The sequence below is a fragment of the Hirsutella rhossiliensis genome (assembly GCF_020360975.1).
Source record: "Hirsutella rhossiliensis strain HR02 chromosome Unknown scaffold00006, whole genome shotgun sequence".
Lineage (NCBI taxonomy): Eukaryota > Fungi > Ascomycota > Sordariomycetes > Hypocreales > Ophiocordycipitaceae > Hirsutella > Hirsutella rhossiliensis.
In genome coordinates this window covers 284,859-312,097 of record NW_025408672.1, presented here as the reverse complement: position 1 = coordinate 312,097, position 27,239 = coordinate 284,859, and positions in this window count along the sequence as shown.

Genomic DNA, 27,239 nt, shown 5'->3' with positions numbered 1-27,239 from the left:
AATCTTACGCCGTAGCGGCTATCGCGGATTAGCAATAATCTATAGTCTCTTATAGCTTTTATATAAACGTAGAGGCGCGGCCCTCTAGTAACGAATTACTATACTACTCTACTACTATATCTATAGTAAAGGGAACTAATAAAGGTAGTTCGAAGCTATACGTTATAAAGAAAAGGGCTATCTTAATAAAGGTATATAGTTTACTATTTAACGTAAGTTAGGCCGCGGGGAGCTAACGGTCTTAGTTTACTTAGTTATAGGCTACGACGGCTTATAGGTAAGCCTACGCCTCTTAGTTAACCCTCTTAGGCCCTTTATTAGTCTATAGGTAATATACTATACTAAGTAGCTATATAATTTAAAGTAGCTAGTATAGGTACTACTAAAAGCGGCTAGTTTAATTCGATCCCTTATCGCTTATAATTAAGGCTAGCTAGCTATATAAGCGGGCCTAGTATTATAGGAAGCGCTTTATATAGGACTCTATATCTATAGATAGTATCGGCTCTAATACTATAGACTTACTAAGTCGGTCTTTAATTACCTATATATAGCGGTTGCCGCCCTTTATAAGTAAGAGTTCCGTTATAAAGTCTATCTATATATACGTATAGAACTAGTTAGGTACCAGAAGCTACTTAAGTAGCCCTTTAAGCTACGCCCTTTAAATCTTAGTACGGCTATAGATATCGTAGTTATAGAGGAAGCGGCGAATATAGTACTATAGGAGGGGCTAGTAGAAATCCCTTATAAGGCCTACTACTATACCCTACCTACTTAGGTAGCCTACGATACTAGAGTTATAGATAAGCTAAACTAGCTTTCCTTAAAGCTTATTTTATTTATTTAGCTCCGGCGGTCTATCCTTCTCCCTAGCTTCTATAGTATATAGCGCGCCCGGTACCTATAGTCTCCCCCGCTAATATAGGTGCCCTTATAGGTCGATATAATAGTTAGCTACTTATACCTTTAGCTTTAGCTTTAGATTAAGGTATTAAGCGCTAGACTTAATAGCGCGGCGTATACTCTCGTAGGTATAGTCTAGAGACGATATCTAATCCTATAAGCGCTAGAGGACCTTATCTTAGAATACCCGCGCTATACGCGCCCCTAGGCCGGTCTATCCCTCCTTGCCGGGCTAAGGTAAAGGTATAAGGGAAGGCTTATCCGTTGGCGCCGCGCCTTCCTCTATTAAAGAAGCTCCTATATAAGTCTATAGCGCTTCTTATAGGATAAGCTATAGATCCTAGGCCTTAATATCCGCTCCCGTTAGCTAGTCTTAATCCCTCTAGGAAAGCGTATCTAAGACTATAGAGTCCCGCCTTAGCTAGTACTTAATTAAGAAGTTAAAGCGTAAGAGATACTCCGCTTAGCGGGCTTACTACTCTAAGAGGTACTAGCGAGTTATAAAGTACTTAAGGTTCCTATAGTCTATAAAAACCTCGAAGCTCTTATAGCTCCGGAGCTCCGCTTACTATTACTTAAGGTAGCTAATAATCGCTAGTATCTCCTTATTATAAATAGTATAATTCCGCTCCGCTAGGGTTAGCTTATAAGAGTAGAACGCTACTAGTTACTTCTACTTATCTACCTCTTAAGAGAGCGTTCTTCTAAGTACCTAGCCGCTATAGTCCGCTTTAACTAACGTAGACCGGTCGAAGTCCTACTAAAGTAGTACTAGGGCTTAAGAGAATAGGTCCTTAAGCGTACGGAACGCTCCTTCCTATATAAGCCCTTAGCGAAAGGCAGTTTACTTCTTAGTAATCTCGTTTAAGGGTATTATAATATAGGAGAAGCCCCTAATAAATATCTTATAATAGTTCGCGAACCTAAGGAAGCTCTATACGCCTATTTATATAGTTAGAGCAGCTTAGTCCTAAATCGCTTAGATCTTTACGGGATCTGCCTATATACCTACGCTAGCGTAGATAATAAAGCCTAGGTACTTAACCCTCTTAACCCTAAATTTATACTTATTTAGGTTAAAGTAGAGCCTATAAAGTTAGAGGCGCTCTAGGACCCTTTATACTTTCTATATATAGTCCTTATAGGAGCTACTTATATAGATAAGGATATTATCTATATATATAGAGGCGAACTTATTAAGGAAGTCCTAAAGTATATTATTAATATAATGCTAGAAGGTAGCGGGCGCTCTTAAGAGGCTAAAGGGCGTTATAAGCTACTTAAATAAGCCGTAGTATATATAGAACGCCGTCTTTTACTTATTACCCTCTAAGATCTATACCTTATATAACGCTTATTTTATATCTAGCTTTATAAACGACTTTGCCTTTAAAAGGTTATAGAGTATATCTAAGATAAAGGGTAAAGGGTAGCGGTCTAGCCTTATAATTACGTTTAGAGCCCTATAATCGTAATAGAACTATATCCTGCCCCTTAGTTTACGTATAAATAGGACCGGCGCTCTTACTTTAGAGCTACTTACTTAAATAAAACCCTTATCTAAGAGGTCCCTTAGCGTCTTTTTTAGTACTAGTAGCTCCGCGTATAATATACTATATAGCGGTCTAAATAGTATAGGTAGTTCCTGCCCCTTCTTATTAGTATAGAGTACGATCTTATAGTTTACCCCTAGCTTATATAAGTTAAGCTTATCTGCTTCCTAGGACTTAAATAGCGGTAGGAGGTTATAAAAGCGCTCTAGTATCTACTACTATAGCTTAGAGGGCGACTTTAGCTTCTTTGCTTAGAGGGCCTTATCGATCCCCGCTAAGCTAACTATATAGACCGCTACGTTAGCCGCTGCCTAGCCTTCCTCCTGCTCTAACCGTTATATAGTTCCTATAAAGATAGAAGTAAGGACTTTTTATACTAAGTATAAAGCTCGCACGCTTAGTCCTATACTTATAGAACTATCGTCGTAGCGGACCTACCGTTATATAGGCCTAAACTATAGCTTCTTTTAGTATAGAACTAAGTATAACTCTATATATAATAACTAGGGTTTCCTAAGGATTAAAGGAAACTCTAGTTAGGGGATTATATAGGCTATAATAAGCTTATAGTAACCGTCGACCTCTATAGCTAGCTACGTAATGCCCCTAATTACCGTACCCTTTATCGCGCTTAAGGCGCCTTTTACTCGCCTTAGGGCGATCTTTTCTACTAGTACTTATATCTCTCGTATAAGCGCCTCGTTAACTACGGCATAGTACTAGCAGCCCTTATCTATAAAGGCGGCGATAGGTAAGGAGTTATTAACTATAACCTATATTAAAGTAGGCTCCTCTTTTATATAGGCGGATAATTCCTCCTTCTCTTTTACTAGTGCTAGTAATTAAGGCTCTAGAGCTCGTCTTTACTCTAGAGCTACTCTTTTTCCTCTAGGCCTAAGGGAGCGGAGTCCTCTTTATCGTCTAAGGTAAGGAGCGGTTCTATCTTTACTACTTAAACTACTATAGGCCGCTTAGCTAAAAGGAAGGGGCATTTTAATATAAAGTATATAGACGCGCCGTAACGTAGGCAGCGGCTATTAGCCTTCCTTTTCCCGATTTCCTCGCTCGTTACCTACTTCGCCCGCTACTTAGAGAGCGGGATAGTATAAGGGATATTTAAAGATAACTTCCTACCGCGTTTAGCTCGGTCTATATAAGTAGCCGATATTAAAGTATCTTTATTAGTATTAATAGTCGGCTATTCCTCTTATAGAGGGGCGGTAATCCTATCGCCGCTATACGGCGTACGCTTATAAAGCTTCTAGAAATATAGCATCTACTTATAGCCCTATACTACCTTTATTAACCGGCTTATATACTCGCTATAGTTTATAGGTATAATTATAGGGATAAGTAGCTCCTATAGGGCCGGCGTAATCGAGTTCTATAACTATATAAGCTTTGCGCTATCTTCCTATACTATAGTTCCTACTACTTATAAGAGCGTTTCTTTAAAGTTAGGGAGTATAAGAATATACCCTTATATTTCTATTTTACTATTATAAAGAAATAATAAGTATAGGGAGGCTTTATAGAATAAGCTAGTAAAAAGAGGCTCTATAATATAGTCTAAGGGAATAACCCTTAAAAGATAAAGACCTCTACTAGATAACTATACCTTCCTCTAGGAAAAGCGGGTTAGGATAAGCCTATCCTTATAAATAGAAATATGCATAAAATGTATAAGTTAATTACGAGCAGAACGGATACCCTATTGCCTATTTTAGCCTAGCGGTTCTAAAGATATCCGCGATACGAGAATAGGTAAGGCATAGAACATTCTAGTTAAATCTACTACTTATACTAGAACCTATAGTCTTACGTTAACCATTACGCTATAATTAGACTACCTACTAAGTTAGGAAGATATACTATAGATAGAGCTTTTTACGCACTATAGAATATACTAGAAAGCTAACTAATTAGTCTACTAGTAAGCGAGCAATAGTCTATAAAAGATAAAGGATTTCCCTAAGAGTAGTAGATAGAATAAGTAAGTTTATAAGTATCTTTTATAACGCTATTCTTTTAATATATTATTTAGCCCCTTATATACTTAGTATAAATTCCGGACGAAATCCTACCCTATACTCCTTCGACCGATCCTTCCGCTTATATTATCGATTACCCGATTCTACGCTTATTACTTATACCTTCTTATAGGGAGGAATTCGCTAAAGGTCTACCTATCCTTCTACTTAAGGGTCCGTAGCCTATCCTATGCCTTCTCCCGCTCCTATATATTGCCGAATATATATATAAGGTATTAAAAGAAGTCCTATAGGTCGCGTATACCTCTAAGGCCGCCCTTATCCTAGAATCTAGAGATCCGCTATATCTAAGGCTCTAGTAGCGTATAAAGGAGTAAATACTACGCTATATTATAATAGCCGTTTAGGCCCTATTTCTCGTCTATTATAAACTTCGTCTATAGCCGGCTAAGGAAGAAGTAGAAGGACTTAGGCTTACTATCCTAAGTTAGCTAGGGAAGCGGCTTTTATATCGGTAGTGCCGCCGCCGTAACCGGTATTACTAAGGTCGTAGGGGTTAACGCTAGTCTTATAGACGGCTCCCTTAGTATAGCGAGAACCTCGTTCTTCTCGCTAGCCGTTGCGCTTCTAATTGCTTCTAGGATAGCTATAATACTTCCTATCCGCCTAGGGGGTAGCGGGGTGCTCCTTTAAGGAAGCGGCACCCTTTTTAAGGAGATATCTATTAGATCTATTAGTTAATAGCTTATACTATTATAGAGTAGGCAGAGGCATATATATAGGTGCTATCTATAGGATAATATTAATAAGCTATATAGAGCTCTTTTATACGCGGCTAGCCCGCCCTTATACTTATAGGATCTAGCCCTCCGCACGTAACTATATAGCTTAGGCCGCGGCCTAAGCCTATTACCTATAATAGTTAAAGACTCTTATATCCTACCTAGGTTAGTTATATAGGTATAGGTAATAAGAGTTTCGCGCTTCTTTTTATAGTTAACGCGTTAGTTAAAGTTATTCTTATAAAAAGGGTTTTAGTTTCCTCTTCTTTATTTCTTTTCTTAGCATTATATATACTATCTATCGTTAATTTATACTACTATAGTAATATAGTCTAAGAGGTTATTAGGTCGATTTTCCTTATAGAGCTCGTCCTTAACTTCTTCTTTAAGCCTATCGTAGAATCGTAATATAAGAGGTTCGTTATCTTAATTAAGCTTTAAGGTAACTTAACGGAACTTCGTAGTATAATCTAATATTAAGATCCTTTATTAGAGTTCTTAAAGTTTTTATTTAGCTTCTCGTTCCTCGTTAGTTATTCTAAATACCTTTATAATAGCTGCTTTAAATCCTTAGAAACTAATAAGGACTTTATTTATCTTATTATCTTATCGCGCTAGTTAATTATTAAGAAATTCCCTTATTATAGGTCTAAACTAAGTAAGTACTATTCTAAATAAATAATTTCTTATATAGAGTACCTTTTTAACTAGGTCTAAGAGTTTAGTAGGGTAAAACTAGTAATAGGCCTTAAGTTAGGTAAGAAAGTCTTAAAGCGTGCTATAAGTACTATTAAATAGTCCTAGCTATTTTAGTTTAATTACTTTTCTAAGGTCCTTAACTTATCTATTACCTCCTTTATTCTTAAGTAACTATACTTTATATTAAAGGGTAATAATCTCGCGTATTATATTCTAAGGCAATATAGTAGCTCTAGAGTTAGTTAATCTAGCTTTCTATATAGGTATATTAATAATTACGATATTACTTAGAGTAACGCGGTATTATATTAAATAAGAGCTTTTAACGTATAACGACTAGTATTATTCTTAAGGGATAAACCTATCGAGGGGTTTATATTAGTAGATATAATAAGGCGTAGTCTAAGTAATAATAAGTATATTATATTAGTAATAAGTCGGAGGTTATAGACTATAGACTATAACTAGGTAATTAGAATTAAAGATAGAATTATAATAAAGATCTATATTAAAAGCTAGAGAGCTATCTATTTAAAGGAGTAAAAGTAGGTAGCTATATATACTTATAGAGACTATCCTTAGATTATAGGCCTAGCTATAATCCCTAACGTTAGATTATATAGAGCGTAGTAATCCTATTAATCCTAGATTACTTAGATCTTTATAATCCCCTTAATCCTATATCTATTAGATAGTTATACTAACTATTTATTTATTAGACTATATTATATACTTAATATAGTCGACTATTAGCGGCCTAGTAGCTATAGTTATAATAGATAAGCCTATCTTAATAAATAAAAATATATATAAAGTATATAAGTTAATTATAAGTAAAACGGATACCCTATTACTTATTTTAGCCTAGCGGTTTTAAAAATATCCGCGATATAAGAATAGGTAGGGTATAAAATATTTTAGTTAAATCTACTACTTATTATAACGACCGGTGTTATTCCTAAGGGATAAACCTATCGAGGGGTTTATATTAGTAGATATAATAGGGCGTAGTCTAAGCAATAATAAGTATATTACGTTAGTAATAAGTCGGAGGTCGTAGACCGTAGACTATAACTAGGTAATTAGAATTAGAGATAAATCGTAATAAAGATCTATATTAAAAGCTATCGAGCTATCTATCTAAAGGAGTATTCCGTTCCTTCCTTATATATCTCGAGAGCTTCCCTAGATCGCCGAGAGCACTAGGTAATCCCGTCGCCTAGGAGCGCTAGGGCGCTAGAGCGATCCTACGATCCTAGCCGTAGAGCGTTAGAGCGCTAGAGTAGCCCGTCGCTCTAAACTTAATTGGCCCGTCGGTCCGTCTAATGTTCCTTGCTCCCTACGTTACGTGTCTACGTAATATATGCTAGTCCCCGCGGTTCGCTAGACCGTGGTCGTAATAGGATGCCTCCCCTCCTTTTAGTCTTGCCCTTAAGACCTGCTGCCTTAACCGCCGTGTATAAATATACCCTTATTGCGTCGTGCGTAAGTATCTCGTTCCTTGTTCTTTTATCCTTTTGGGATATGCTACTAATAGTATGTCTAGTTGTATTTAAAAATCCCGTTCTCGCAATTCCGATAAATCGCGTTAACGATCGGAGCTAGCATCCTAGACCGAGATCTACGGTATTAAAATTATGCCTTGCTCCCGTTGTTTTCGGTTAAGGCTAACTTATAAGGTCGGCGAGCGTTCTAATTAGTATTCCGAATATGCCTCTATAGGCCGTTCTTATAATAGGTGCAATATAGCGTCCGCCCGTTCGTTTTATCCCTTTCCTTCCCTATTATTCTTTTTCGCTAATATTCCTTCTTTTTCTAGTTCGTCGTATTATAAATTAATAGTAAAAGATTAATTCGGACGAACGGAAAGTAAAAGAAGCGTTAGAGGAAGCGATAGCTCGCCTAGCTCGGATTAGGAAATAGAAGCGTTTCCTAAAGGACCGAGGTAGTAAGTTATTTTAGCGGGGTATATAAGCTATTAATAAAGAAGATAGTATAACGCGTTCTTCTCGAGACGAATCGGTTCGTTTATTAAATAAGGAAACTATTACTATTAGCGAGGTTTAATCGTTTAGTGCCTTAGACGTGTTAGACTAGGATACTATTCTTAGTGACCCTATATTTCCGAGTAAGGGTTCGCTTAGTAGAACTATTAAAGTAGAGAACCGTAGTAGGTTAAGTGCTTAAGTAGTTCCTAGGTATTTTCCTCTAGTCCGTATCCCTTCTACTTAATAAGGTATTCTTATTGCTAACCTTGTTTTCTTATATTTAGTATTTATTCTGCTTTATATTCTTAATCGTCGTCGACTTCGATTTTCTCCTATAGTTTAGCGTTTCGTGGCGCTAGTTCTAATAATAAGATATAAAATATCGGGTATATCTATATTATTATTAGTAGCGAAAGTTCGTAGTTAACTTTTAAAATAGTTTTCTTAACCTTAAACGGTCTAAGTTTCTTAAAATCTAATTTATTGCTTAGTCGTTTTATTTTAATATTTTATTATACGAGGTAGACTATATCTCTCTCTTAAAAGATTAGTCCCTATAATCCTTTCCGATTATAGTAAGTAGACATTCGTTCTCTAACGAATTAAAGTTCTTATTATATTTCTTTATATAATTTTCGTAGCTAATCTACTTATAGTATCGCTCGTTCTACTTATAGTCCTTATCGAGTAACCTTAAATACTTCTAGGTTATATCTATAATTAGCGTATACTAGTAAGAGCTTAGTTGTTTCCGTAACTAAGCTATTATAAGCTAGTTGCGCTATTAATAGCTATTTAACTTAATCGTTTTATTCGTAGCTAATATAGCATCGTAAATATTATTTAAGCGTTTAGTTAAGTCGTTCTATTTATCTATCTATTTATAGGTAATAAGCTATACTAAGCTTATATTTCGTCCCTAGTTATGCTATAAGAGCTTGCTAAAATATAGCTATAAATATACTTCCTCTATTAGAGATAATCTTATTTAGTAGTCCGTAATTGCTAATAATTATTTATAGGAATATATATACTAGCTCTTCTATATTACTTACTTCTTTATACGGTAAAAAGTATCCGTACTTTATTAATCTATCGGTAATAACGAATATACTATCGTACTTAACGTTAGTTATAGGTTCTTTTAATAGTAGTAGCTTTATAATATAGTCGAAAGCTATTAAATCCTATGGTTTTTCTAGTACTAGTAGCGGTTATAATTCTCCGTATAGTTTATATCGTTTAGCTTTACTTCAAGCGCAAAGTTTATATTCTTTAATAATTTATCGTACTACTTCTTTAAGCTATAGGAAGTTATATTATCGTTTAATCTATTCTATTATTCTTCGGATTCCTTAGTATCTATATATTAGATATTCGTATATATCTTATATAACTTTATCTCGTAATTCTAGTAGTATCTAGATTTTGTTTTTATATATTAGAACTTCTAAATATTCTATATTATATCCGTTTAGTGCTTCGTATTCTTTTATCTATTTTAGGATCTTTTAGTAAGTCGAGTTATTAGGTTATACTTTAAATATTATATTTAGCTATCGTTGCTAGTAGTTCCCGTTTTCGTTGATTTCTAGGAGCTATCCTTTCGCTATAGGTGCTCCTATATCGTAGTTACTTCGTCGACTAAGGGTATTAGCTCGACCGTTTTCTATTCCTTTTCTATGGATTATTTTATAGTCGAATTCTAATAAGTATTCGGCCTATTAGATCTATCGTCCGTTTAACTATTATGTTATTATAAAGTATAAGATGTTCTTATAATCTATATAGACCTTAACTTTATACTTACTTCTAAGAAGGTAGTATCGAAATTCCTTAAAAGCTTAAATAATTGCGAGGAATTCTTTATCGTAGATAGGGTAATTAAGTTCTACGCTATATAGCTTTTTCGAGTAGAATATAATTAGTCGTAGTCTTCCTTTATTGTCTTTTTATCCGATTTATACTCCTAGAGCAAAGTCTAATATATCGGTTTCGAGTTCGATTTATCGTTCTAGATCGAAGGTAGTTAAGACTAGTTCTTACGTAATCGTAGTCTTAATATATTCGAAAGCTTCGTTAGCTTTATCGTCCTATATAAATTCTTTTTCCTTCTTCGTTAAGTTATATAGTAGTACTATAATCTTTCCGAAATCTTTAATAAATCGTCGGTAGTAATTTATAAATCTTAGGAAACTTTATACGTCCTTAACGTTCTTTAGCGTTAGCTATTCTTTAACTAAGTTAATCTTATCTTATTATATTTATATCTCTCTTAGTAAGATCGTGTGTCTAAGGAAGTCTACTTCCTATATATAGAACTTACTTTTCTTTAGTTTAACTAGTAACTTTGCATTTTAAAGTACGCGGAGTACCTTATAGACGTGTTCCTTATATTCTTCTAGGGTATCCGAGAAGATTAGGATATTATCTAAGTATACTACTATAAAGATATCTAAGTATTTACGTAGGATATTATTAATTATCTATTAAAAGGTAGCTAGTATATTTATAAGTCTAAATAGTATTACTAGATATTTAAATAGTCTGAATTTCGTTCTAAAGGCTATTATCTATTTATATCCCTTTTTTATACGTATTAAGTTATAGGCGCCTTTAAGGTCGAGGGCTATAAACTATTTTTTACTATATAATCGATCTCGTAGTTCCGATATAAGCGGTAATAGTATTCGGTCCTTTATTATAATATCGTTTAAGCGTCTATAGTCGATAACTAGTCGTAGCTTGCCGTTTTTCTTTAGAATAAATATAACTAGATAGCCTACTTCGGATATTAATATTCGTATATATCCCTTTTATAGATTCTCGTCGAGGTAGTCGCGTAGCGTTTATAGTTACTTTTCGTTTAGGTTATAGATTTTATAGAACGTTAGCGTTATTCTATCCTTAAGATAAATTTCGTGGTCTTATTAGCTATATTCGGGTAACCCTATCTTAAGTTCTTCCTTAAAGAGTTTATTATATTTCCGGTATTCCTAGGGGATATTCTTTATTCTATCTTATAGGCTTTGTTCTTTCTTTTAAGAGCTGGTTTCTCTTAACTTAAGCTCTTTATTAATTTATTTAAGGTCTTTCCTTAGAGTAGCAATAACTCTTTAGATCTTTATATTATATCCTTTATTCTATTTATATCGGATGCTAGGTTATATAGCCGTGTTAGTTAGTACGTAGGTCTTATTAGTCGATTTTATTATATCCGCCGGTTCGGTTACTATTTTCGTTTATATCGCTAAAGCCCGTAATAATTTGCTTAAACGGTTATCCCTTTTATCCTATTTAGTAGCTAAATTATCGCAAAATTTTGCTTTCTTCTAAATCTACTAGTCCTAGAAACTTACGTCTTCGTCCTAATATAGCTAGCTAGTTTTCTAGTTAATTAGTAGGTTGCTCTCCTATAGCTATAGAAGCCCTAATATAAGGTCGTGTTCTCTAATATCTATAATATCGAAGTTAACTTATTCGTCGTGGCCCTAGATATTAATATCGAGGTAATTAATCTCTATATTAATAATTCCGTTATTATAGTTAAAGGCCTCTCTTTCGATATTCGTGAGTTTATATAGATCTATCTTATATCTCTATATAAGTCGGTAACGATTAACGACTCTAGGTAAAACGTAATTGCCTATTACGCCGTAGTCTAAAAGTATATATACGTAATGTCCCGCGATTTAGATATCTAATACTATTTAGTCGCTATAGCTTGCCGTTGCTATATATAGGGTCCTTAGATCTTATCGTATCGTGCTAGTCTATAGCCCTTTTATAGATAGCGTACCTTGTTTTTTACCTAGTCCTTATTTGTTTTATTTAGGTATTCTTCTTCGATTTATTGTTAATATCGTTTCTTTATATTTTCGTCGCGTGGTATCGTATCGGGGCTTAAGAGACTAATTTCTTATAGCTAATCGAAGATTTCTTATTTATCGACGCTATATCGTTTGCATTATACTACTTCGTAGTTAATTGCGTACTATGCTTCGTAATTCTATTCGTTTTCGTACTAAAGGTTAAGTTTTCGTTTAGCGTCTTTCTGTTTTTTATATAGTGTTTCTATGTCGATTTTTCCTTAGTCGAATACGGCTTATAGCCTTCGTATATATTGCTAATAATCTTTTAGTGCACCGTTATATCGTTTATACTATACTTATGCTTTTTCGTGTTTATAAACTCTATAGTTCGGGTATATATATTCGTTATAATCTTCTTCGTCGCATTTAACTCGTTGCGTAAGTCTTTAGAAGATTAATAGTTCGGATACCTTAGAGCGAGTAGCGCTATACTATTCCTCTATTTTAGCGTGTTTATAGATTTTATATATCTCCGAAAGATATCTCGTTAATAAACCGTAATTATCGCGGTATTTAAGTAGCGTGCTATAATTAGGTTCTAATAATATAACTTAGTTATTTAGGTAGCGTTAATCGATTTTCTAGTAGTCTAGTTCTATGCTTAGGTAGGGTTTCGAAAGTACTTATCCTTTAAACCTAACTAGGAAGGCGTCGTATCGTGCCTTTATCTAGAAGTATATTATATAATCTAGGTAGACGTATAATATCTATAAAATATACTTATAGTGCTTATAAGTAAGTAGTATTTATAGATCGTCTCTAAATTCTCCTTATAGTTACTATTCTCGTTATAGAGCTATAAAGGTATCGACTACGGCGATAGCTATAGCGTAGTCTCCTCCGCGTAGTGCCGGTTAATATCGAATTAATATAGCTTATTAGTTTTCTGTAAGAATTTAAGGCGTTTATTAGGTTCTAATTTTAAGTATTTCTTTAAATTCTTCGAAGTATAGAGCGTGTTCTCTAATCGTAGCGTTTTCCCTTAGTAGCGAGGGTAGTAGTACGAGTTCGTTCTCGTCTTCCGTTTCTCTAGGTGTTTCTTATTCTTTAGAGCTTATATCGTTAATACTTCGTTAGTCCTCTTTAGGTTATTATCCGAGTTTCGTAAGTATAAGGGCTACCTCTATATCTTCTTTATTATATTGTTTATAGACTGCCTATCGTTATTATCGATTTTTGTTTCGTATATCTTCCTAGAATCGTTTACTACTCTTCCTAATCTAGTCTTAGGAGACTCCTTTAGAATAGGGGTATTCCGGTTCTACGAATTTAACTTATTTCTATATTTTAGGATCCCTTCGTTATATTATTATAAGGGTCTTCTTTAGTAACTTTAGGAACTATCCGGTACCGTCCTTATCGCTTAAGTATACCGTGCATTCGTCGTTATAGTATATAGTCTAACTAAGGAGTTTATACTTTAGTTCCTATCTATTAGTAGCGTTTAGGTATTTCTTACCTTCTAGGGCTAGTGCCTAGTAGGTTTTCTTCTCCTTACGAGGTTATCTATATTCTTTAGAGTAATGTCTAAGTTTCTCGTAGTTAAAATACTTTCCTTTGCTTTTCTATATTATATCTAGATCTATCCTACCTAGGTTAGTTATATAGGCATAGGTAATAGGAGTTTTGCGCTTCTTTTTATAGTTAGCGCGTCGGTTAAAGTTATTCCTATAAGAAGGGTTCTAGTTTCCTCTTCCTTATTTCTTTTCTTAGCGTCGCGTATACTATCTATCGTCGATTCGTACTACTATAGTAATATAGTCCGAGAGGTTATTAGGTCGATTTTCCTTATAGAGCTCGTCCTTAACTTCTTCTTTAAGCCCGTCGTAGAATCGTAATATAAGAGGTTCGTCGTCCTAATTAAGCTTTAAGGTAACTTAACGGAACTTCGTAGTATAATCCGATACTAAGATCCTTTATTAGAGTTCTCGAAGTTTTTATTTAGCTTCTTATTCCTCGTCGGTTATTCTGAATACCTTTATAATAGCTTCTTCGAATCCTTAGAAACTAGCAAAGACTTTATCTATTTCGTTATCTCGTCGCGCTAGTTAGTTATCGAGAAAGTCCCTTATAATAGGTCTAAACTAAGCGAGTACCGTTCTAGATAAATAATTTCCTACGTAGAGTACCTTTTCGACTAAGTCCGAAAGTTTAGTAGGGTAAAACCGGTAGTAGGCCTTAAGTTAGGTAAGAAAGTCTCGAAGCGTGCCGTAAGTACTATTAAATAGTCCTAGCTATTTTAGTTTAACTACTTCTCCGAGGTCCCTAACTTATCCGTTGCCTCCTCCGTTCCTAAGTAACTATACCTTATACTAAAGGGCGATAATTTCGCGCATTATATCCTAAGGCGATATAGTAGCTCTAGAGTTAGTTAATCTAGTTTGCTATATAGGCATATTAATAGTTACGATATTGCTTAGAGTAACGCGGTATTGCACTAAATAAGAGCTTTTAACGTATAACGACCGGTGTTATTCCTAAGGGATAAACCTATCGAGGGGTTTATATTAGTAGATATAATAGGGCGTAGTCTAAGTAATAATAAGTATATTACGTTAGTAATAAGTCGGAGGTTATAGACCGTAGACTATAACTAGGTAATTAGAATTAGAGATAAATCGTAATAAAGATCTATATTAAAAGCTATCGAGCTATCTATCTAAAGGAGTATTCCGTTCCTTCCTTATATATCTCGAGAGCTTCCCTAGATCGCCGAGAGCACTAGGTGATCCCGTCGCTTAGGAGCGCTAGGGCGTTAGAGCGATCCTACGATCCTAGCCGTAGAGCGTTAGAGCGCTAGAGTGGCCCGTCGCTCTAAACTTAATTAGCCCGTCGGTCTGTCTAATATTCCTTGCTCCCTACGTTACGTGTCTACGTGATATATACTAGTCCCCGCGGTTCGCTAGACCGTAGTTATAATACTTATACTAAAACCTATAGTTTTACGTAAACTATTACGCTATAATTAAACTACCTACTAAGTTAGGAAGACTTACTATAGATAGAGCTTTTTAAGTACTATAAGATATACTAGAAAGCTAACTAATTAGTCTATTAATAGGCGAGTAATAGTCTATAAAAAACATAGGATTTCCCTAGGAGTAGTAAATAGAATAAGTAAGTTTATAAGTATCTTTTATAACGCTATTCTTTTAATATATTATTTAGCCCCTTATATACTTATTATAAATTCCGGACGAAATCCTACCTTATACCCCTTTAACTTATCTCTTTACTTATATTATTAATTACTTAATCCTATACTTATTACTTATACTATTTTATAAGGAGCTAGTAGTATAAGCCTAATTATATAGAAGCTATTAATAGGGCAGCGCTACGCCGCGCTTAAGAGAGGGTATTATATAAGAGTCTTTAACTATTATAAGTTATAAGCTTAAGTTATAGCTTAAGCTATAAAGTTATATATAAAGGGCCGGATCTTATATATATATAAGTAAGCTATCTATATATAAAAGAGCTTTATATAGCTTATTAATATTATCCTATAAACGGTACCTATATATATACCTTTACTTACTCTATAATATTATTTCTTTTTATCTTAATAGTAAGCGGTTAAGCGTTTACTACTTTTTATTTAAGTAGTAGGTTAAAGGAAGCTTAGTAAAAAAGGTTAATATTAATCTTATTATAGACCCTTATTAAAATACTATTAAGCTTAACTACTTATAAGCTAATAATATTTTATATTATAAACTTTATATATAGGTAGTTTAGCTTCTTTTTTTAGCTATACTAACTTATAGTTATAAAGGTTAAGCTATACCTTATTACTTACTATAAACCTATTTATTAAGGCTTTAGTTATATTAGCGTACTACTTTTAATTTTATACTAAGGCGGCTATTATAGATTAATAGTATTCTATAGTTTCTTATAGCTTTTATATAAATATAAAAGCCTAACTCTTTAATAATAAACTACTATATTACTTTACTATTATATTTATAGTAAATAAGATAAAGAAGGGTAGCTTAAAGCTATATATAGTAAAGAAAAGGGCTATTTTAATAAAGGTCTATAGTTTACTATTTAATATAAGCTAGGCTATAAAGAGCTATTAGTCTTAATCTACTTAGTTATAGGCTACTATTACTTATAAGTATACTTATACTTATTAGTTAACCTTCTTAGGTCCCTTATTAGCTTATAAGTAATAAGCTATACTTATTACGAAGCGTAGCTTAATTTTATAGTTCTTAGAGATATCCCTTAGTATAAGGGACTAAGGAAGCTAAAAACACTTAGTATAGAAGAAGGAAGAAGGAGCTAAAAAGAGGTATAGAAAGGAGGGTAAGGGTAAGAGGGGAAGTAAAAGTAGCGATAGCTCCTTATAGAGGTAGCGAGAGATAAGATAGATATACCGGTAACGGCTAGAAAGGAAGGGAAAAACTAATAAAAAGCTCGGTAGTTAAAGGGATATTAGTAGCTTCTTTAAGTAAGATCTTCTTTATTAATTAAGATACTAAATAGGTATAAAAGAGGGGCGTTAAATAAAGGAAAGAAGAATAATTAAGGTAATATAATAATTATTCCCTTACTATAATTACTACCCCTATAAGAATTAAATCTCTCTACCCTACCTATCTAACCCTTTACTTTTAATTTTACCTTTATATATTTTTATATACTTCTTATATCTCTCTTTATAAGAGTTATAAGCCTAGGAGGAATAGTATTCCTATACCTTCTAGCTGCTATAAAAGGCACCGTTCTTATATCCTTTTACCCCTCTTACTAGAAAAGCTAATTTTTAACTAACTTTTCTACCCCCTCCTTTATAACGATAACGAAAACCGACTCCTTTACTATCCCTACGGTCTATAGGACGATTCTTATAAAGCCCTAAGATTAAGATAAGTAGGTAAAGGAGCTATAGGCTCGTATAAATAGAACTATCTATAATTTAGTCTTCTTTAATAAGTAGGACCCTCTTAAGCCCCCTCTTTATCTTAGAGTAACGGAATTTATAAAAGGAGCGTCCCTCTTCTTTAAGCTAACCTCCGTATAGTAGAGAGCTTTTTCTACTACCTTAGGCGACTATAAGAGTTACCGAAAGGAATACCTTTACGAGACGAAGCTACTAACTACTACTTATATAGTAATAACGGAATCCGTTAGTACTATAAAGCTAATCTCTCTTTAAGAGGAAGAGACTCTTAAGTAGTAGCTTTTAAAGCTCGAGACCTTAATAGCTCCTTTAAGGGGCTATATAACTAACTATATTAGGAAGACTTATATAGTATACCTAGGAGCCTTTTCTACTAAGAACGTACTAGCTTCTTTATAGCTAGCTAAGTAAGAAGAAATCCTTAAGGAAGCTAACTAATACTTCCTTATAAAAGCTCTTTCTAGCTAGCGGCTATAAGATATATCTCTACTAATAAAGCCTATTAGTAACGGTTACTTAACTATCTTTCGAGAAGCTAGCCGGGAACTAAATAAAGAAGCTACTTAAGTATAATAGTAAGTAGTCTTATTCCTTTATAGCTAGCACTCGACCTAGACGGCTCGACCTACTACCCCTATAGCTACTATAGCCCCTATTACTACGGTTCCCGCTGCTGCTGCTATAGCTGTTGCCCCTCTAGCTCCTCCTCCCTTAAGAGCATTAATACCGTCTTTAACGGCTGCCCTAGGCCCGGCCTCGGCTCCGCCTTCTACCCCCGCCCCGGTCCCGTTAGTTAGACCGGCCCGACTAGTCTATTAATAGACCTTTTAGTCTATTAGTCGAAAAATTAAGGAACTAGTCTAAATCGATCCTCTTTATTAAAATTAGTAATAAGAGGTAAAAAGGGGAGCTTTTTAAGCAGACCTTCTAGATTAAGACGAGGATTCCTTAAAGAAATAAAAGACTAAACAACGAAACGGCTACCTAGTATATAAATCCCTAGGTTATCGATTATTATAATACTAGTAGGTCTTCGAGGAAAACCGACTTAAAGGATTTAACCCTTTAAAGAGGCTATAAGAAACGATATAATAGTCTCTTAAGGAGGACCCCTTATTATAAAAGAAGATAGATAAGATTTAGGTTACTAGGAAATAGTAACTAACGCCGCTACCGTAAATTCGAGGAAAATTTATTAGTATAGTAAATCCGGCCTTTATCTTCTTTATAGATTAATAAGGCTAAAACTAACTGTTAGAGCCCTCCGATTATCCCCTACGAAAATTAGCTATCTTTAACTTTAGTACTTCCCTCGAATAGAGGGATATAGAAAGGTAAATTTTACGATAAAATTACTTAACGGATCTATATAAATTCTTCGATGAAAAAGGGTAGCTTTTTACCCTTAATTTTTAACGAGCCTAATTTCCTCCCGCCTTCTTTAAAAGGAGGGAATCTTCTAAGATATAATATTTAAGCCTATAAGGCTAGTCTAGAAGAATTAAACTATCGGGCTTATTAAGGAAAAATTCAGTTAATTTATTCTTGAATTCTAACCTATCCTTAAGAAAGAACTACTTAAGAAGTTAGCTTTCCCTACTAAGAGGGTAGGTCTTAAGGACCCTCTTCTAGTAGCCTAAGGAGACGGTCTTCTTTAGTACGTACGACTTAGTTACCTAGGCCCCTTAGCTTTATATAAGCTAGGCTAATAATAGGGCGTATAAATAAAGGGCCTAAAGACCGTTAAATATAAATACTATAGCTAAGGAAAGACTATAAGACGAATTTCTAAACGAACGCCCTTATAGCCGGACTAGCCGTAAAGGAAATTTAAGTCGACTAAACGGACGTCTCTAAGGATTAAGAAAGCTTTATTAGGGTAATGTTTTTTATAGACGCTTTTTTAAGGATAGTTTTCCCTTATTTCTTATAGACCTACCTAAGTAAGTATAACTAGTCTACCTTCTAGGACTTCGTTAACTAAATAAAATCCTACTTTAGCTATAAGGTAAAGAAGATACGGTCTAACGGAGAGCTATTTATAAAGGATATCTTAAATTAGCTTTAAGAAAAGGGCATTTTACCCCTCCTATTAGTATTAAATACCTAGGCCTAGAACGGAGGGGTAGAAAGATTAAGGGGTGCTATAATAGAAAGGGCCTATATAATAATACTTACTATAAGGCTTCTATATAACCTTTAAAGGGAAGTCGTTAAGACTGCTTATTACTTTTAGAACCGGACCTTAAGGGACCCTAGGGGACTAAGGGACTATAGGGACCTAGAGACCCTTTTTAAGACCTAAGGAATAGACTAGAAATCCCCCCTTAAGCTCTTTATAAAGAAGAGGGCCTCGCTAGCCTACCTTTATGCCTATAGCTATAAGGCATACGCAATAACTACCGACATATAGCTAAAAAGGAAGAAGAAAAGAAAGCTTAATCCGAGAGCCTTTATTAGTTACCTCGTTAGTTATAATTCTACGAATATCTTCTAGATCTAGATTCCTCTGCTACGGAAGGTTATTTCGACTAGGGATATAATATTTAACGAATCTAGCTTCTTCGACGGAAAGAGGGATTAATAGCCCCTCTTACTCTTATAACGTTAGCTAATTTAGAAGATCTAAATCCCCCCTTCCTAACAGTCTTAAGAAGAGGCCGTAGACGAGGAAACGGAAGAAGAAACCGACGTCGAAGTAGTCGAGGATAACGCCGACTTCGAAGAAGAAGAAGAGGAAGCTACTAGATTAGATAATCTAAACGAAGAAGGAGACTATAGGAAAGCAGTAGAGCTAGAATACGCCTACCTCCCTATGCCTCCTCTTACGGAATAAGAAGAAGATCTAGAAGCAGCTTTTTTAGTTAGTCTTCCCGTCTCGGCCCTTAAAGGGGTAGGAAAGGCACCTCTCTTAAAGAATTACCCGGCTGCCTTTTTATCCCTACTTCGAGAAGTAAAGGAAGGTATAGGGCCCGATATAGATACTAAAGAAGACTAACCTCTCCCTTATTTCGATCGTTTTTCCGACTTCTACCTAACGCTAATAGAAGACGGTTCCTATAGAGCGTTTATAGTAGGCCGGCTATTTAAGCTAATATTAGCAAGGAAGGTATATAAAAGAGACCTCCTAGACCTACTAGTAAACTAGAAGCAGCTAGAAAGATACCCCTTTAGAGACTAGTTTTCTAGGCTTAGAAAGACCACCTAGCCTTATATAAAGAGATAGGGTCTTTCGAAGAGGTCCTTAAGGAAAAAGCAAGAGGAAAATAGGTCCTTAGCTATAAGTAGGTCTTTATCTATAAGACTAATAAATATAGCTTCCTTTAAAAGTATAAAGCCTAGCTAGTTATCTATAGGAATTAATAGGAAAAAGGATCTACCTACTAGGGCAACTACCTTAGTAGGGATATCTTTTCGGACCCTTATAGCTATAGTAGTAGAATTCGACCTCGAGCTCGAATAGATAGATATAGTTAACGCCTTTATTAACTATCTACTTAAGGAAGAAGAAGAAGTTATCTATATACGCCTTCTACTAGGCTTTTAATAGCTAGGAAAGGTTCTACGGCTTAGGAAAGCTCTATATAGACTTCGAAGATTACCCTTTCTTTAGTAATAGTATTTAACCGGTTCCCTTAAAGCCCTAGGCTTTAAGAAAATCCCTTAGGAACCGTATATAATATAGAAGGGTAAAATTATAGTCTTTATTTACGTCGATAATATTATCTAGGCCTACCTAAAAGAGGAAGAGGCTACTACTAAGGAGGCTATATAAGGCCTATAATAAAGGTATAAGATAACTAAGCTAAGGGAGCTAAAGTAGTTCCTAGGGATATAAATACTTTAGAATAGGTCCTAATAGACTATCTAGCTTACCTAGGACGCCTATATCGATAAGGTCGCTTATAAATTCCTCCTTAATTCCCTTAATAAGAAGCTTCCCTCTATACTTATATTAAATAAAGATCTGTTACCTAATCCGTTCTTTTTAGCTAGGGAGTAAGAGAAGTACTAATATTAATAGAAGGTAGGCTCCTTGCTTTTTGTAGCTATTTCTACTATACCGGATATCTCTTTTACGGTCTCCTAGCTAGCTAGGTATAACTAGAATCCTAGCCCTAGGCACTAAAAAGTAGTAGACCGAGCTATCCTTTATCTCTATTTAATAAGATTATATAGTCTACGCCTAAGAGGGTAGGGAAGGAAACTAGCTACTAAAATCTTCCTTTATTCGAGCGATTTATCCTTTATAAATAATTCCTTAGATAGAAAGAGCTTATAAGGGTATATTATATCCCTTTTTAGAGGAACTATTACTTAGAGAGCTTTAAAATAAGCTACCGTTACGACTTTAAGTATAGAGATAGAGCTACTAGCTCTTTTAAAAGCATTAAAGGAAGCGATTTTCCTTAGCTAGCTACTTATATCTTTATAACTATAAATTCCGTCCCTATTAGCTATAGAATATAATAATATATAGACTATACGAATTCTTATAGAGGAAAATAGTAAGCTATCGACCTAGCTATAGTATATCGATATCTACTAGTATTAGTTACGCTAAGAAGTTTAAAGGGGACTTATTTCTATCTATTAGATTCTAACGGTATCGATAAAAGCCGACAGCCTTACGAAGCCCCTACTAAAGTAAAAGCTAGCTGTCTTTTATAGTAAATTAGGCTAGAAGAGGTTCGAGAAAAGCTATCCTTAGAGGCCCGCCTTAAGAGTCTATAAGAGGAGCTAATAGCACGTACGAGAAGGTAACGTCTATAGCCGAAGAAAAGGAAGAGGTTTTTCCTTTTAAAGGGCCCCCTATTTTAATTAGGTTTTTTCCCTTTTAAGAAGGCCCCCCTTTCTTATAGGACTTTCCTTTCTTTAGGCCCCCCTTTCTTATAGGACTTTCCTTTCTTTAGGCCCCCCTTTCTTATAGGACTTTCCTTTCTTTAGGCCCCTATTCCTTAAGTAGGTCTAAAAGAGCCTAGGGACCTAAAAGGGCCCTTGCTTTCCTTAAGTAAAGGGAGAAGTATAGAGCTAAGAACCTCCTTTATACGCTTACTAGCCCGAAGCCGTATTAGCTATACTCTTAAGGGGCAAGCTATAGCTAAGGGGGTATATCGCGAAGCATAGCCTAATTTCGTAGTTCTTAGAGATATCCCTTAGTATAAGGGACTAAGGAAGCTAAAATCACCTAGTATAAAAAAAGGAAGAGGAGCTAAAAAGAGGTATAGAAAGGAGGGTAGGGGTATAAGGGGAAGTAAAAGTAGCGATAGCTTCCTATAAAGGTAGCGAGAGATAAGACGGATAAGCCGGTAACGGCTAGAAAAGAAGGGAAAAACCGGTAAAAATCTTAGTAGTTAAAAGGATATTAGTAGCTTCTTTAAGTAGGATCTTCTTTATTAATTAAGATGCTAGATAGGTATAAAGAGGGGCGTTAGATAAAGGAAAGAAGGATAATTAAGGTAATATAATAATTATTCCCCGACTATAATTACTATCCTCGTAAGAATTAAATCTCTTTACCCTGCCTATCCGACCCCTTACTTTTAATTTTACCTTTATATATTTTTATAAACTTTTCGTATCTCTCTTTACGAGAAATAAACTTATAAGTTTTCTAGCTTATAGAGGTAGGCTTATTAATAGTTAAAGTTAGGGTATTTAGTAGGGTAATAAGGGTATAACTCTTATTAATATTAGGTCCTAGACTAAAAGTCTTTTAGGACTAAGATTCCCCTATACCTTTCTTAGCTTTCTTTATTAAAGGCAAACTAGCGTTATTATAAGACTTTTAGGCTAATCGCTTATACTTTAAAGGCGAACCTACCGCTACTTATTCTTATATATAGCGTAGGAAATCGGTATTATAGTCCTTTATCTTCTTTAGCGTAAAACGTATTATTATTAATAAATCGTTAATAAAAATTAAAATAAAAAGGTATAAGAGATTAATAAAAAAAGAGTATTACTATTTATATAATAGTATATTACTATTTATATACTCGACTTATTTTTAAGATATATACTAGAGCTAGCCCGCCCTACTTATTTATACCGTACGCGCTTAGTAAGTACTTATACCGCCTAAATACCTATACCCGCGCCTACGCCCGCCTATATATATATATAACCCGTATATATAACCTATATATATATACTAAATTTAAAGCTATTACTAGCGCTGCGATAGACCCCCTTCTCTCCCTCCTTAATACGTTAGATAATACCTACGATGCCCGCGATACTTACTAAGAACGCGAAGATACGATCCCGCCCTTACCGCCTTCCTTAGGCTTTAAAACCTATAACGAGGTATATAACTTTATCTAAGGCTTCCTTTACGAGAACGGCGCCGCGGTTATTAAGCGGTTAAGTATATATAAGCGAGATATTAATAGGGTCTCTATTATAATACGACTCCTCTTTATATATAATCGTAGCTAGCGGCGAGCTTCTTTAAGCACTAAGCTATATAAATCTTCTACCTAAACGCTTAACTACCCCTTCCGCCTTATTATAATAGTATTACGTAATAAAGAAGCTTAAAAGTAGGATTTTTATATTACTAAGGATCGCTATAACTATAGGCCTTCCCTTAACCCCTTTATATATAATATTTATTACTAGCGGACTAATATATAGTAAGCTCTTAAGCGGAACCTCTCTTAATATAAAGCACTACTAGCTTAAGAGATATTAACTATATTATATAAAGCTAAACCTTTAATAGCGTTCTTTTATATTAAGGATATCTATAACGACCGCTAAAAGATCCGTTTTAAAGCTCTTAGTAGTATAACGGTAATATAAGCGTTTTTACGGTATCTTTAAGTAAGCGATCTTCCCTATTACGTTAAATTCGACCTATATAATAAAAATAAGATTTAAGGCGTATTATAGACCTATCTATAGTATTAAAAGATATAGAAACGTTTCCCTAAGGTTCTTAGCCTCGATAATATATATAAAACTAACCGCTTTAGTCTTTTCCTTTTTTAGGTTACTAGAGTTACTAACTAAAAGTCCCTAGCTAACTTAGCCTTTAGCCTTATTAACTTAAAGAAAGAAGAGGGATACTAGTAGCTATATAAGTCCCTTAAGGCTCTTCGTATATAGGTTAGGGTATAAGAGCCCTCTATAGTTATTACGGATAAAGAAGCTGCCCTTAAAAACGCCCTCCTTTTATCGCGAAGCGTAGCTTAATTTCGTAGTTCTTAGAGATATCCCTTAGTATAAGGGACCTAGGAAGCTAAAAAACAGGTTTTAAGGAAGGAGCTAAAAGGAGGTATAGAGAGGAGGGTAGGGGTAAGAAGGGAAGTAGAAGTAGCGATAGCTTCCTATAGAGGTAGCGAGAGATAAGATAGATATACCGGTAATAGCTAGAAAGGAGGGGAAAAACTAGTAAAAAGCTCGGTAGTTAAAAGGATATTAATAGCTTCTTTAAGTAGGATCTTCTTTATTAATCGAGATACTAAACGGGTATAAAGAAGGACGTTAGATAAAGGAAAGAAAGATAATTAAGGCAATATAATAATTACTCCCTACCTTTATTACTGCTTCCGTAAGATTTAAAACTCTCTACCCTACCTATCCGACCCCTTACTTTTAATTTTACCTTTATATATTTTATATATACTTCTTATATCTTTCTTCGCGAGAGTTATAAGCCCGGGAGGAATAGAATTCCTATACCTTCTGGCTACTATAAAAGGCACCTTTCTTATATCCCTCGTAGCTTCCTTTTACCCCTCTTACTAGAAAAGCCGATTTTTAACTAACTTTTCTACCTTTCCCTATAATAATAACGAAAACCGACTCCTCTACTATCCCTACGGTCTATAGAACGATTCTTATAGAGCCCTAAGATTAGGATAAGTAGGTAAAGGAGCTATAGGCTCGTATAGATAGAACTATCTATAATTTAGTCTTCTCTAAGAAGTAGGACCCTCTTAAGCCCCCTCTTTATCCTAGGGCAACGGAATTTATAGAGGGAGCATCCCTCTTCTCCGAGCTAACCTCCGTATAGTAGAGAGCTTTTTCCACTGCCTTAGGTAACTATAAGAGTCACCGTAAGGAATACCTTTACGAGACGAAGCTGCTAACTACCGTACGCACGGTAATAACGGAATCCGTTAATATAGTAAAGCTAATTACTCTTTAAGAGGAAGAGACTCCTAGGCAGTAGCTTTTAAAGCTCGAGACCTTAATAGCTCCCTTAAGAGGTTATATAACTAACCGTATTAGGAAGACCTATACGGCCTACCTAGGAGCTTTTTCTACTAGGAACCTACTAGCTTCTTTATAGCTAGCTAAGTAGGAAGAAATCCTCGAGGAAGCTAACTAATACTTCCTTATAAAAGCTCTTTCCGGCTAGTAGCTACGGGATATATCTCTGCTAATAAAGCCTATTAGTAACGGTTACTCGACTATCTTTCGAGAAGCTAGCCGGGAACTAGATAAAGAGGCTACTAGAGTATAATAGTAAGCAGTCTTATTCCTTCGCGGCTAGCACTCGACCTAGACGGCTCGACCTATAGCTGCTATAGCCCCTATTACTGCGGCCCCCGCTAGTGCTATTACGGCTGTTGCTCCTTTAGCTCCTCCTCCCTTAAGAGCCTTAACGCCGTCGTTAACTATAGCTACGGCCCCGGCCCCGGCTCCGTATCTTACTCCGGGCCCGTCCCCGGTCCCGTTAGTTAGACCGGCCCGACTAGTCCCCTAATAGACCTTTTAGTCCGTTAGTCGAAAAATCAAGGAACTAGTCGAAATCGAACCTCTTAGTTAAAATCAGCAATAAGGGGTAAAAAGGGGAGGTTTTTAAGCAGACCTTCCGGATCGAGATAAGGATTCCTCGAAGAAACGAAAGACTAAGCGAAACGGCTGCTTAGCCTATAAATCCCTAGGCTATCGATTATTATAATACTAGTAGGTCTTCGAGGAAAACCGACCTAAAGGATTTAACCCTTTAAAGAGGCTATAAGAAACGATATAATAGTCTCTTAAGGAGGACCCCTCGCTATAAAAGAAGATAGACGAGATTCGGGTTACTAAGAAATAGTAACTAACGCCGCTACCGTAAATTCAAGGAAAAATATTAGTATAGTAAATCCGGCCTTTGTCTTCCCTACGGATTAATAAGGCTAAGACTAACCGTTAGGACCCTCCGACTATCCCCTACGAAAATTAGCTATCCTTAACTTTAGTGCTTCCCTCGATATCTATAATATACTCTTACGATTCCGGTCCTTTAAGAAGGCATAGAGGGAATACCTTATTACTAGGGAATTAACTATACGGATAGAGGGGTACGGAAGGGTAAATTTTACGATAAAATTACTTAATAGGACTATACGAATTCTTTAATAAAAAAGGGTAGCTTTTTGCCCTCGATTTTTAACGAGCCTAATTTCCTTCTACCTTCTTCGAAAGGAAGGGATCTTTTAGGATACGACGTCTAAGCCTACGAGGCTAGTCTAGAAGAATCAGACTATTAGGCTTATCGAGGAGAAATTCGGTTAATTTATTCTCGAATTCCGACCTATCCTTAGGAAGGAATCTCTTAAGAAGTTAGCTTTCCTTGCTCGAAGGAGGGTAGGTTTAAAAGACCCTCTTCCGGTAGCCTAAGGAGACGGTCTTCTTTAGCACGCACGACTTAGTTACCCGGGCCCCCTAGCTTTATATAAGCTAGGATAATAATAGGGCGTACGAATAAGGGGCCTAAAGACCGTCGAATGCGAATACTATAGCTAAGGGAAGACTAGGAGACGAATTTCTAGACGGACCCTAATACGGCCGGACTAGCCGTATAAGGAAATTTAGGTCGACTAGACCGACGTCTCTAGGGATTAGGAAAGCTTTATTAGGGTAATGTTTTTTATAGACGCTTTTTTAGGGATGGTTTTCCCCTATTTCTTACGGACCTACTTAAGTAAGTATAACTAGTCTACCCTCCGGGACTTCGTTAACTAGATAAAATCCTACTTTAGCTATAAGGTAAAGAAGATACGGTTTAATAGAGAGCTATTTATAAAGGATATCTTAAATTAGCTTCGAAAAAGTAGCATTTTACCCCTCCTATTAGCACCGAATACCTAGGCCTAGAACGGAGGGGCAGAAAGATTAGGGGGTGCTATAATAGAAAGGGCCTATATAATAAGACTTACTATAAGGCTTCTATACGACCTTTAGAGGGAAGTCGTTAAGACCGCCTATTACCTTTAGAACCGGACCCCTAGGGACCCTAAGGACCCTAGGGAACTAAACTAAGGAATAGACTAGAAATCCCCCCTCGAGCTCTTTACGAAGAAGAGGGCCTCGCTAGCCTACCTTCGTGCCTATAGCTATAAGGCATACGTAATAACTACCGATATATAGCTAAAAAGGAAGAAGAAAAGAAAGCTTAATCCGAGAGCCTTTATTAGTTACCTCGTTAGTTATAATTCTATAAATATCTTCCGGATCTAGATTCCTCTTTTATAGAAGGTTATTTCGACTAGGGATATAATTTTCGACGAATCTAGCTTCTTCAATAGAAAG